This window comes from Danio aesculapii, chromosome 15 (genome assembly GCF_903798145.1).
Source record: "Danio aesculapii chromosome 15, fDanAes4.1, whole genome shotgun sequence".
NCBI lineage: Eukaryota > Metazoa > Chordata > Actinopteri > Cypriniformes > Danionidae > Danio > Danio aesculapii.
In genome coordinates this window covers 22966257-22978255 of record NC_079449.1, presented here as the reverse complement: position 1 = coordinate 22978255, position 11999 = coordinate 22966257, and positions in this window count along the sequence as shown.

Genomic DNA, 11999 nt, shown 5'->3' with positions numbered 1-11999 from the left:
TTGTATACATGTACTATTAAACCACACGCATGAAAACCAGCTTGTTTGGGGCGAGACAGATGCTGAAATTTCCCAACACTCTTAAGTGGACAGCCGAGATCCAGAAATTCCTCTCGACTTAATTTTGCACAACACATGAAAACAGTCTGGGCACAGTGGTTTGTTTGTATCCAAACGAAACCCAGAGCGTAAACGGAATACAAATCTTCTGACTCGAGGCACAGAACAATATTGCAGCTATCATAACAGTTAAAAGTTTGACCGCAGACATATTAATACGCGCTGAGGAGATGTGACAGGCCGTTTGAAGTGAATTTCGGTGGTGGGAAAATAAATCTCACACTCCCCTTCTCCACCATTCATTAGCTCTCTCTCATCGAAAATCTATCGCTCTCTCTTTTCCTGCTCTCTGACTGACAAAACAAGTGGAGACATTTTCCATTTGGCTTCTAAAAGCACTGAGAAAATAAAATGCAATATTACGATTTCAGAGGTGTGTGAGTCTAGGTCCTGGGACGGGTGACATATTTGCTTGTATTTTTGTATGCTCCAGCTATCTGAAACGTACGAAAACTGCTTCTGTTAATGGAGCAGTTACAAAGGACTAAAGTAGAGCTGGGGAAATGAACTTTTGACTCTGTAGTAGCAGCGAGCAGGATGTTTGGTGTGGTTCTGCTCAAAAGCAGATAGGCAGATGATGATAGAGAGAGACAGAGAACGCGATGCAGGGTGAGAGAGAACAGAGCAGGTTCGTCTGGTGGCCTGCAGCCATTGTCTATCTATGGAAAAGTAGACTGGAGACCTCCAGCCCTGATTTGTATTCCTCAAAGGAATAATTTGGGTTCAGTACAAATTAAGCTCATTAATACAATGATGTTGGTTACCACAATTATTATTGTTAATTTGTCCTTCCTTTTAAACCAATGAATTAATTTATTCAACTCATATGTGACAAGCAAAAATCTTATGTGGATAGGATCAATCCTTAAATGTTAAGATTAATCACATTAATAGTAAAGCCACAAATAAAGTTTGAATATCTACAACTAGTTTTACAGGTTTACGGTGTGACATTGTAACATCATAAACCATAAAATGGTTATTTAAACAGCTTTACAGGGTCAATCAATACATAAAAAGGTTTAATAGAAGCATATAAATCATTTATGAAATTACAATCCTAGTGTAATCTTGAACTTTTCATACAGCTACAGGGCTCAAAATTAACCTTTTTTCTTGGTAGTACCGGCGCTCCTAACTTCAAAGATGTAAGCGCACCAGCCCAAATTTTGGCGCACCCACCAATAATTATGAGCAGCATTACTATGTTTTTTATTAACAGATTTATTGCTTTTGAAATAACATGTATGGGCGCATTCACATTTAGTTTATTATTTCTTTTTTTTTTTGCAATGAAAACTGGTCGCACAGCAACAATTTTATGCACTCGCACACATGCTCCCAAATATATTTTGAGGTCGCATAAATAAAGTTTTGAGGGGCATATGCAACCAAAACGGTCGCAATTTCAAGTCCTGAGCTATAAAAAAATGAAGAAACATTTTTAAAACTGTTATTTTTCATCTCAGTCATCTTAGAAAATTAGGGTTATTCAAATATTGATTTCTAAAGTGAAAATATTGGTTTTGTAATAATGTCTAATAATGAATGTAAACATGTCTAACACATGATACTTTTTTGTTATTTATTTTTGTGATTTATTTTAAATATTGAAACTTCATAAAATTGTTTTACTTTATTTTCATTTTCAGTTTGAACACATTGAAATACAACACTTTACAGACATTTATTTTTTACAACGATAACGTTGCTGCAAAATAGGATATGGACATACAGTTGAAGTCAGAATTATTAGCCCCCCTGTTTGTTTTTATCCCAAATTTCTGTTTAACGGAGAGATTTTTCAACGCATTTCTAAACATAATAGTTTTAATAACTCATTTCTAATAACTGATTTATTTTCTGTTTGCCATGATGACAGTAAATAATATTTGACTAGATATTTTTCAAGACACTTCTATACAGCTTAAAGTGACATTTAAAGGCTTAACTAGGCTAATTAGGTTAACTAGGCAGGTTAGGGTAATTAGGCAAGTTATCGTATAACGATGGTTTGTTCTGGAGACTATGGAAAATAAAATAGCTTAAAGGGGCCAATAATTTTGACCGAAATGAAACAAATAAGACTTTTTCTAGAAAAAAAAGATTATCAGACATACTGTGAAAATGTCCTCACTTTGTTAAACATCATTTGGGTAATATTTAAAAAAGAAAAAAAATTCAAGGGCGGGTTAATAATTCTGACTTTAACTGTATATATTGAAAACTAAACAAAAACAAACAACCAAACAAAAAAATAAACATTCTCTTTTTTTGGTGAATAGTAATCTATTCAAAAGTGATTATTATAATCATACTGAAAAAAAAATAGTTTTACTTAAACACAGAATAATAAATTAAATTAACTATGACCATTTTCAGGTACATTTATACAATTCTGCATAATACAAGTACATTAAATATAGTAAATATTTGAGTTTAGTGCATGTAATAAAATAACACATACACACATATACAGTTGAAGTTAGAATTATTAGCCCCCCCCATTAATTTTTTTCCAGAGTTTATTTGTGTACAGAGATTTTTTTCAACACATTTCTAAACATAATAGTTTTAATGACTCATTTCTTATAACTGACATTTTATCTTTGCCATGATGACAGTACGTAACATTTTAGATATTTTTCACGACACTTCTATACAGCTTACAGTGACATTTAAAGGCTTAACTAGGTTAATTAGATTAATTAGGCAGGTTAGGGTAATTAGGCAAGTTATTGTATAACAATGGTTAGTTCTGTAGACTATCGAAAAAATTTTTGCTTAAAGGGCTAATAATTTTGACCTTAAAATAAAAAAATTTTTTTTTTAATGCTAGCCGAAATAAAACAAATAAGACTTTCTCCTGAAGAAAAAATATTATCAGAGATACTGTGAAAATTTCCTTGCTCTGTTAAACATCATTGGGGAAATATAAAAAAAATTAATAAAATTCAAAGGGGGCTAATAATTCTGACTTCAACTGTATGTGTGTGTGTTAAAGATATAGTTTATCCAAAAATTTACTCACAATTTACTCCCTCCAAGTGGTTCCAAAGCTTTGAGTTTCTTTATTTTGTTGAATGCAAAAGAAGATATTTTGAAGAAAGATCAAAACCAGTAACCAATGACCTTCATAGTAGGAAAAATTATTTATTTACCTCCATAGTAAATAAATAGTCAGTGGTTAGAGGTTTCCAGCTTTCTTCAATATATCTTCCTTTGTGTTCGATATTCAAACAGGTTTGTGACAAGAGAAGGGAAAAAATGATCATTAGAATCATCAGTTTTCGGTAAACTATCCCTTTAATGCTGTTGATTTCTTGATTGAGCTTAACTTGTACTGACTTAAATATTCTTTTTTTTCTTCTTTAAAATATGTTGGAGGTGATTAGATTTTTTTATTGGCATCTTTAAATCATTAACCCTCAGGTCACCTTGCATGTTCTCATCACGGGCCTTGAGAAGAGAAATAAAACTTGAGATACGGCGTAAAAAATGTGGAACAATATACTCCGAGTCTGACCATGCTTTATAAACGTGTCCAAAGGAAATATTCCTCTCAGTTTCAGGAAACCCCACTCAGCCAGAGCTGAAAAACCAAAGCTGCCCATAGAGTATAGAAGGAACCAACCGACACTTGAAATGTTTAAATAGCAAAATTAGAGCTTCTCCTAAGAGTTTTCTTTTGTTCAAAATCTAGAATAAATGGGATAGTTCAACAAAAGTGAAAAAGTACTCTCACTATGAGTTCTGCTGAACACAAAAGAAGATATTTTGAAGAATGTTGGTAACTGGGAGCTATTAAAATCCATTGTAGGAAAACAAAATTACAACAGATGTTAATGGTTGCTGGTTCTTCATCATATCTTCATTTGTTTTCAAGTGAACGAAGCAAGAATAAATAACGACAGAATTTTCATTTCTAGGAGAATTATCTTTTTAAATTCGAGAAGGATGTTGGTGGCATGATTTAGTGCACATCCTCTCCAAAAGATAATCTTAACAGGTTCAAAGAGGTTCTAAGAAAAGCTTATCGACAAACTAAACTTGCTCACTTCCCTCATACAGCTGGTGCTCCATTTCTGTATTTTTAGCAATATTTCGATTAAAAATAAATCAATCATCGATATTGACTCATTCAGTGAGTCATCATGTGGAATCTTCCAATACTGTGGGATGTCAACGGCCCACAATGCACCTGTCCATCTGTCTGTCTCATTGTCTCAATGAAAGAAAAAAAAAAGTTTCCAGGGATCGAGGGTGCTTTTGACATTCATCTGTTTCACATCGCCATTTTTGTGGCTTTGCGTTTGAATCAGTTCTTCTTCTTCCCACTCGATCTCCTCCCTTCATTTCCCAATCCCACTGCTGTCCCTCTCCGAAAGGCTGACCCACAATGCCCTGCTCCTGCCCACAGCTCTGATGAAGAGGCGTCCAGCTGTTTTTCATGCTGAAGACACTTGTCTAAATGTTTATGCGAAGAACTACTTTCTGTTTCTTCACGCCCTGATCGAGTTCCAGAGTGAAGCGAAAGGCATGAGTTAATCTCCTCTATGGGGCATCGTGGGTTTTGTAAACGGTGAACTGCGCTATTGTCTCTGACTAAATAACTATAAATATATACCACAGGCCCAGATAAAAGAGGAACTCGCTGATTAAGGAAACTTGACCATTTAAAAGGGAAATCATGCCTCATATGCCAGTAAGGCCAGCATGTTTAAGATTGCACAAATTCGGCTTTGTCATTCAGATGGGGTTTTTTTTTTTGCCTCCCACTGTATCCCTGAGAGTGGAAATATCTAAATGTCATGCTTAAAATATGAAAAGTTTTGTAATTATATTATTAGGATCTTCTATGGGTAAATGATGTGATGCTATTTTTGGTGTTATTCCTATAATATGTGTTTTGAATATCTATAGTGGCCTATGAATAATTTTGAGGTCAATTGAAACAATAATTACTTTTTTTATGGGCCAAAACTATCTGGAGATCGCAATAAAGAAAGAAATTTAGAAACGCTAATGAGAAAAATGTCATCTATAATTTTTATTATATAAAAAATTGGGTTTTATATTATTATTGGTAATAATAATAATAATCTGAAACTCAACCAGGGGTGCAATTACCAAACAACGACGTAACTCGCAGCTGAACTATCATAGTACTATGCATCGTTTGGGAAAAGAACGATGTAGTGACGAGTGTTTCCCAAAACCCATAGTTTATCTTTCGCAGATCCATTGTTTGAACCACGTTAGTAATAACGTAAAACATCCATAATGATGCTCTAAATGGGTGGTAGCAACTTCTTTAGAGAAGAACCTCATAGTTTCTTTGTGCAAATGATATTGTTTTACACGCACACACATTGAAAAAAGAATCTGGTAAAAAAAAATTGGTTAAAACATGCACTCATTTTTCATATTGGAAATATATGTGATTGGGGGCAACGTAGTGACGCAGTAGGTAGTGCTGTCGCCTCCCAGCAAGAAGGTCGCTGGTTCGAGCCTCGGCTGGGTCAGTTGGCGTTTCTGTGTGGAGTTTGCATGTTCTCCCTAAAAAATGGTTTCGTGTGGGTTTCCTCCGGGTGCTCCGGTTTCCCCCAAAGACATGCGGTACAGGTGAATTGGGTAGGCTAAATTGTCCATAGTGTAAGAGTGTAAATGAGTGTGTGTGGATGTTTCCCAGAGATGGGTTGCGGCCGGAACGGCATCCGCTGCGTAAAAACGTGCTGGATAAGTTGACAGTTCATTCCGCTGTGGCGACCCCGGATTAATAAAGAGACTAAGCCGACAAGAAAATGAATGAATGAATGAATGAATATGTAATTGGCACATATAGGGCTTGTGTGTCCTTTACAAATATTATTGAGAACATTACATATTCTATTTTAAAACATAAAATCACTTACAAAAGCTAACACGTATTGTAATATCATATTTAAATCATATAACTAAATAAATAAATAATGAGGCTATTTATTAAGAAATGAAATTGAATAATTCCTATTTATTAGGAAATAAAAAAAATCCCACTTTAATAATAATGATTAATATTATAATCAAGTAGGATATTGTTTATTTATTTTTTAGTTTTTGAAAAGTCTACTTTTACAATTTGACACATGCAAATCACCTCAGAAATATTCTAACCAGCAGGCCCATGTCAGGTACAGTACAGATACCTAATAAATAACTTACAATAGATTAAAAGCATTAACATATGCAATGTTTTTTGTTCTCACAAGCTTTAGAGACGTAACATAAATTCCGCTTTTAAATAATAGGTCACCTGTAGCTTTCGTCTTGTTTATAAAATGACATCAAGGTTTTCAAAGTGCACTGCAAAGGGAGCGCAATTGTAAATATGAAGATCGCTAAAACTGAACTGTAAAAATATTTTGAAAGCAAATTACACCTAAGAGGATGACTTTAATGCTTTTTAAAAATTATTCCCAGTTTAAATGTTGGAATGTTCTAAACAAATAGGGCATAGTGGGGATAATTGGGAATAGAACACAGCCAGGAACTATGTTTCTAACTCCAGCTCCAGAGGTGTAGTTGCAAGCGTACAAGTTTGCGATGCAGTTTGTGAATGTTCATTAGAACGATGGATTTGGGGAACGCCAAATCAATGGACTATGTTTGTAATGACGGAACTTACGACCTTAGTTGGCTAACCATGGTTTTCGGAAATGCACCCCAGAACTAAAATCCTCTTAAAAAATGCAATGAGATAAAAATATTTTAAAAAAATTAGCACACATGAACATTTTCCAGTAAGATCCATTAGTACAGGTTGTTAATGTAATAACAACATCAACACATTTGTTCTAGTTTTCTATAATCATTGTTAATATTAGCCAATGGACATACAATGTTCACTGTTTGTTGATGTTAAAGGTGCAGTAGTTGATCTGCCTAAATGCTATTCATTAGCATAATATCTTTGAAACACAATCTCTCCCCTGCCGTCCAACATTACGCCTCCTTAAATCACAAACGGGCACCTGAAAGATGACAGTAGACAACCCACTAGACCAGAGATGCCCAAAGTAGGGCCCGTGGGCCAAAGTTGGCCCATGGTAACCTTCAGTTTCTAGTTGTTTTTAAATATTAGCAAATAAATTAGGAAATAACCCATGGCAAATTTAATGTCATACAATTTAGTCAAGTTTGGTTTTTGGCCCTTTATAAGAAAAAGTTTGGGCACCCCTTCACTAGGCCATGTCATTCGTCAGTTAGAATACTTTATAGTACTTTTTAATACAACAATTCTGAACAAAAACTGTATTATATCTAGAATGTTTTAAATTGTGTAATAAAATAAAACTGATTTTTGGTAATGATGAAATATTAGCAAAGATTACCAAATGCTTAAAAGCTTTAGTATTTTCCATGTTAATTTAATAGAACCTTTTGCACAACATTCCATCATCATCATCATCTGTCATTGATGCATCAGTCTGACTGCCAAACTAATGATTAATCAGTCTTTATGCTGGTTCATACGCTGGACATTTTCACAAGTGATACATTTTCTGTCAGCTTGTCATCCTTTGGGACAACTCTGTGTTCTTGACCTTGCAATGGGTCACTAAACACAGCAAGCAGAGAAACATTTTTGAGCGAGTCAAGTTATGTTTTAGTTGTTGTCTCAGAGTGGCATTGAGGCGTAATGGTGACGCTGGATCCCATTTCTATTGCAAAGCTTAAGCCCTGACTATCCGGATTCTTTCAGCAGGCCCTAAAATTATCACCTCATCTCAGTGTGACAGGAACAGGCTGTTTTCGTACCGCAGCTACCAGTGTCTCCTTCTGCGTGTTTAGATTGGAGTTCAGCTGAAACTGAATCAGTGAAAGTCCAGGCCACACAGTCCAGAACACTGTTGGGATTTATCAGCCTCAAGTAGATGTGCTTAAAAGTTCTGAACAGCCTACAGCACAAAGTATACTTCTTTTTTTATGTGTATGTTAGTGTCCATATACAATCAGCCACTCCAAATGATATATACACTTGATACGTAAAAAAAATCTCAGCTTTTCGCTCCAAATATTATGAGTGAAAAAATAATGTACTTTGTACACTCATATATGAGATTGTCCACACTGTTTTTTTTGCCATTTTTGAAAGTTGACCATTTCAATTCAGCGTTGCTTCTTGTTTCTTTCTCGACTGTGCAAACAAAAAACTGTTTCATGATCGAAGTTGAAGCTTAAAGCTAAAATCAATTAAAAATGCATCAGTGAGCTGTGTGAACAACTGAGTGCAATGAAAAGCTGAAAGTTTCATTCGGGTTTCTGCATCTTGCAATGGTCCTCACACTGTCCCATGCAATTTTCATCAATATGATTGTCCATGAATGTTAAAAAAAGCCTTGAGAAGGGCAAAAGTTCAAAGAATTACAAATGTGTTATTGTTCATCTCTCAAGATTATTATTTTTTTTTAACATTTTATTTTCTTTGGTAAATATTAGGTGACACGATGGCTCAGTTTTTAGCACTGTTGCCTCACAACAAGAAGGTCCCGGCTGGGTCAGTTGGCTTTTCTGTGTGGAGTTTGCATGTTCTCTCTGTGTTCTCATGGGTTTCCTCCAGATGCTCCTGTTTCCCCCACAGTCCAAAGACATGCATTACAGCTGAATTGAATCAACTAAATTGACCGTAGTGTATGTGTGTGAATGAGTGTTTATGGATGTTTCCCAATATTGGGTTGCAGCTAAAAGGGCATCCGCTGTGTAAAACGTATGCTGGATAAGTTGGCGGTTCCTTCCACTGTGGTGACCCCGAATGAATATAAAGGGACAAAGACGAAGGAAAATTAATGAATGGTACATTTTAGTGGCAATTAGTTAATAGTAGTTGATGAATTAACTGACAATAACATTGAGGAATCCATTTGTTACAATCAAACTTAGTTAACTGTAAATAAAAAATACTACAAGCTGTTTATTGTTAGATCACTTTTATTAAATAATATTTACTAATAAAGTCAAAAATGGTTTAGTTTAAAGAAATAATTCACCCAAACATAAAAATTCTGCCATCATGTACTCATCCTCCATTTGTTCCAGTTTATTTCTTCTGCTTAACACAAGTGATGTATCGAAGAATGTTGTGGGAAAAAACTGGCATTTTTTTTGTTCCTTCCATTGATGTCAATGGCTGCTGGTTTCCAACATTCTACAGAATTTCTAATTATATTTTCAACATAAGACTCAAGCGGGTTTAGTACCTTTTTAGTTTGAGTAAATGATAAAGAATTTTTCATTCTTGGGTGAAGTATCCCTTAACCCTAATGTGCTGCACGGGATGTTTTCATCCACTCTGGGATGAGTTTGGGTCTTGATTTAGTCACAACTTTCTCTGTGTTTCAGCAAATGGAATGACTTTTGGTGACAAATCTTATTTTGGCACAGATTTTAAGAAAATGTAAAAAAAAAATCATAATAATAATTCAACAATAAACTCAAATTGGGCAAATTTACTATCCTTTCATTATGTTGGTGATTGTTTTTGCCCCATTGACTTCCATTATAATGACAGTTTTTGATTGCAAAACCATGATATCATATAATCATGCATTCTTCATAGTTTTTCCTGTTGGGAAGAGGTTACATTTTTAAGTTTTACTGTTGATCATCAGTCGAGTGCAAAAAAAAGTTAGTTTCTGGTTAAAAATTATGAGCCAGAAACTTATATAATTATAAAAAATTATTTGCGCATTTACCTTGATATGTTTGAAAAAATGAAAAATAAGCAGCTCAGCTCTCAGAATATAGTAAACATATAACAACATATAAAAAAAACATATAACTCCACGTTAAAGTCAGAAACTTTTTTTGGACAGGCCTATCTAAAGAGTTAATGGTGCCAAATGATGATCGACAGTAAAAATTAAAAGTTCGACCTCTTCCAGCTGGCTCTTCCGTGGCTTTGTAATCAATAAATGTCATTATAATGGAAGTAAATGGAAGCAAAAACAGTGACCAACATAATGAAAGGGTAGTCAGTTTAAACAGAACACAAGGGTTAAATGTAACAGACTGAGTGAAGCAACAGGACTTCCACAAGGTGAAAGCAGAACCAGAACAAGTCTATCAGGTGTTGATCTATGCCTAACCACATTTGAAAATACTTCGAAAGTGTGAAGACTAGACTTTTACAAAGTGTGGATGACCGAAGAATACTTTGGTCTTTAAAGAGCAAGATGTGAACATGCAATATTTAAATATTGTGATGTGATTTAAGTCAGCGGTTTTCAATATGCAGTCAGTCTTAAAAAGGGAAGTATACTGTACAATAATTTTTGCTTTAAGCATTATATGCATCTGTAAAAAAACGGTTAAAAGGCTGGCAGCAGGGCTTACAGAGATATTCCATTAAATTACAAAACATAACCATTTAACAAAATTACATGCAAAAACTGTAAAAATACAGAACATACTTTACAGTCAAAATTCATTAAATTACAGTTTATTACTGTTGATAATTTGCATTTAAACTGTGAAAAAAAAAAACAAAACAACAACAACTGGTAATTACTGCCATTTTAGTAATTATTTCTGCAATTATACAGATCATGTCATATATATATATAATTGTAATTATACAGATTAATTGATGTGATTTTAAACATTATTACTGTAATTATACAAATTAATTAATGTGATTAGAATGATTATTACTGTAATTATGCAGGTTATTACTGGAATTATACACATTAATAAATGTGATTATACAGATTAATTCATGTAATTATGCATGAAATCTCTAAATATTCCATAATTTTTTCCACTTTTAACATTTAAATCAGAAAAAAAATATTTTAAAGAATGATTAAAAAAGCTTAGATACAAATAATTTCTGTTGTCATAAAACACTGTAAATATAACTATGAACTATAATATAGTTTAACAAATATTTTTTAGGATATGTAGGTTAAACTCCAAAAAAATAAAAATACTTGAAAAAATACAAAATTGTTATATCTAATTTTAAAATTATTTTCTTTTACAAAAAACACATTTGGTCATCGTTTAACAACAAAAACAAGCTGTTTTTAGTGTCATGTGAGGATGCCTGCACAACAAAGTTGAGGATCAAATAGCAGTTTATTAAGAGAACCGTCTTGCAATTAAAGGTTGAAAAGGAACAAACAGGTGCATACAGATAATCCCAAGCATAAAGGCGGCAAACAAAATAACAAAGTTAAGGGGTCAAACCGAACACAGCAATGATAAATGTGACATAATGCTCACTAAACAGTTTAAGACTCAGCAACGATGTGTCTGTGTGTGCCGAGTTTATAATCCTTGAAATCAGTCCATAACGATCTTCTGACTGTGTGTGTAATCAGTTAGAATTAGGAACCCGGGTGTGCGAGGTGCTGGGAGTTGTAGTTTGTTAAAGTAGTCTGTGTGTAGATTTCCAGTGATCCGCAGCCGCTAGATCACTGGTGTTCGTAACAATTAGCTTAGCAACATTTTAGAGTAGTAAAATAAATATTTTATAGTTCACAGTGCATGCATTATATGCAGCCAACATACAAACAACAGGTCATCATTTGACACTATTAACCTCCCATTAATCTTCAAATGATTACTATCTTCACTAAAAACAATTTGACATGTTCTTTGTTTCCCTATTTTTACAGGAATAACCTGTAAATATTAACGTAAAATAAGTGTTACTCTCTGAAAATACAGAACATTTCATTTAAAATACAGAAAATTAACATACTACCAAAATACAAGCAATAACTGTAAATTTAATGTTAGAATTTTTAATTACAGAACATCTGTAAAACAACAGGTACTTCACTGTATAATGAAAAAACTGAAAACTTCTGTAAAAAAATACAGACTGTTATCTG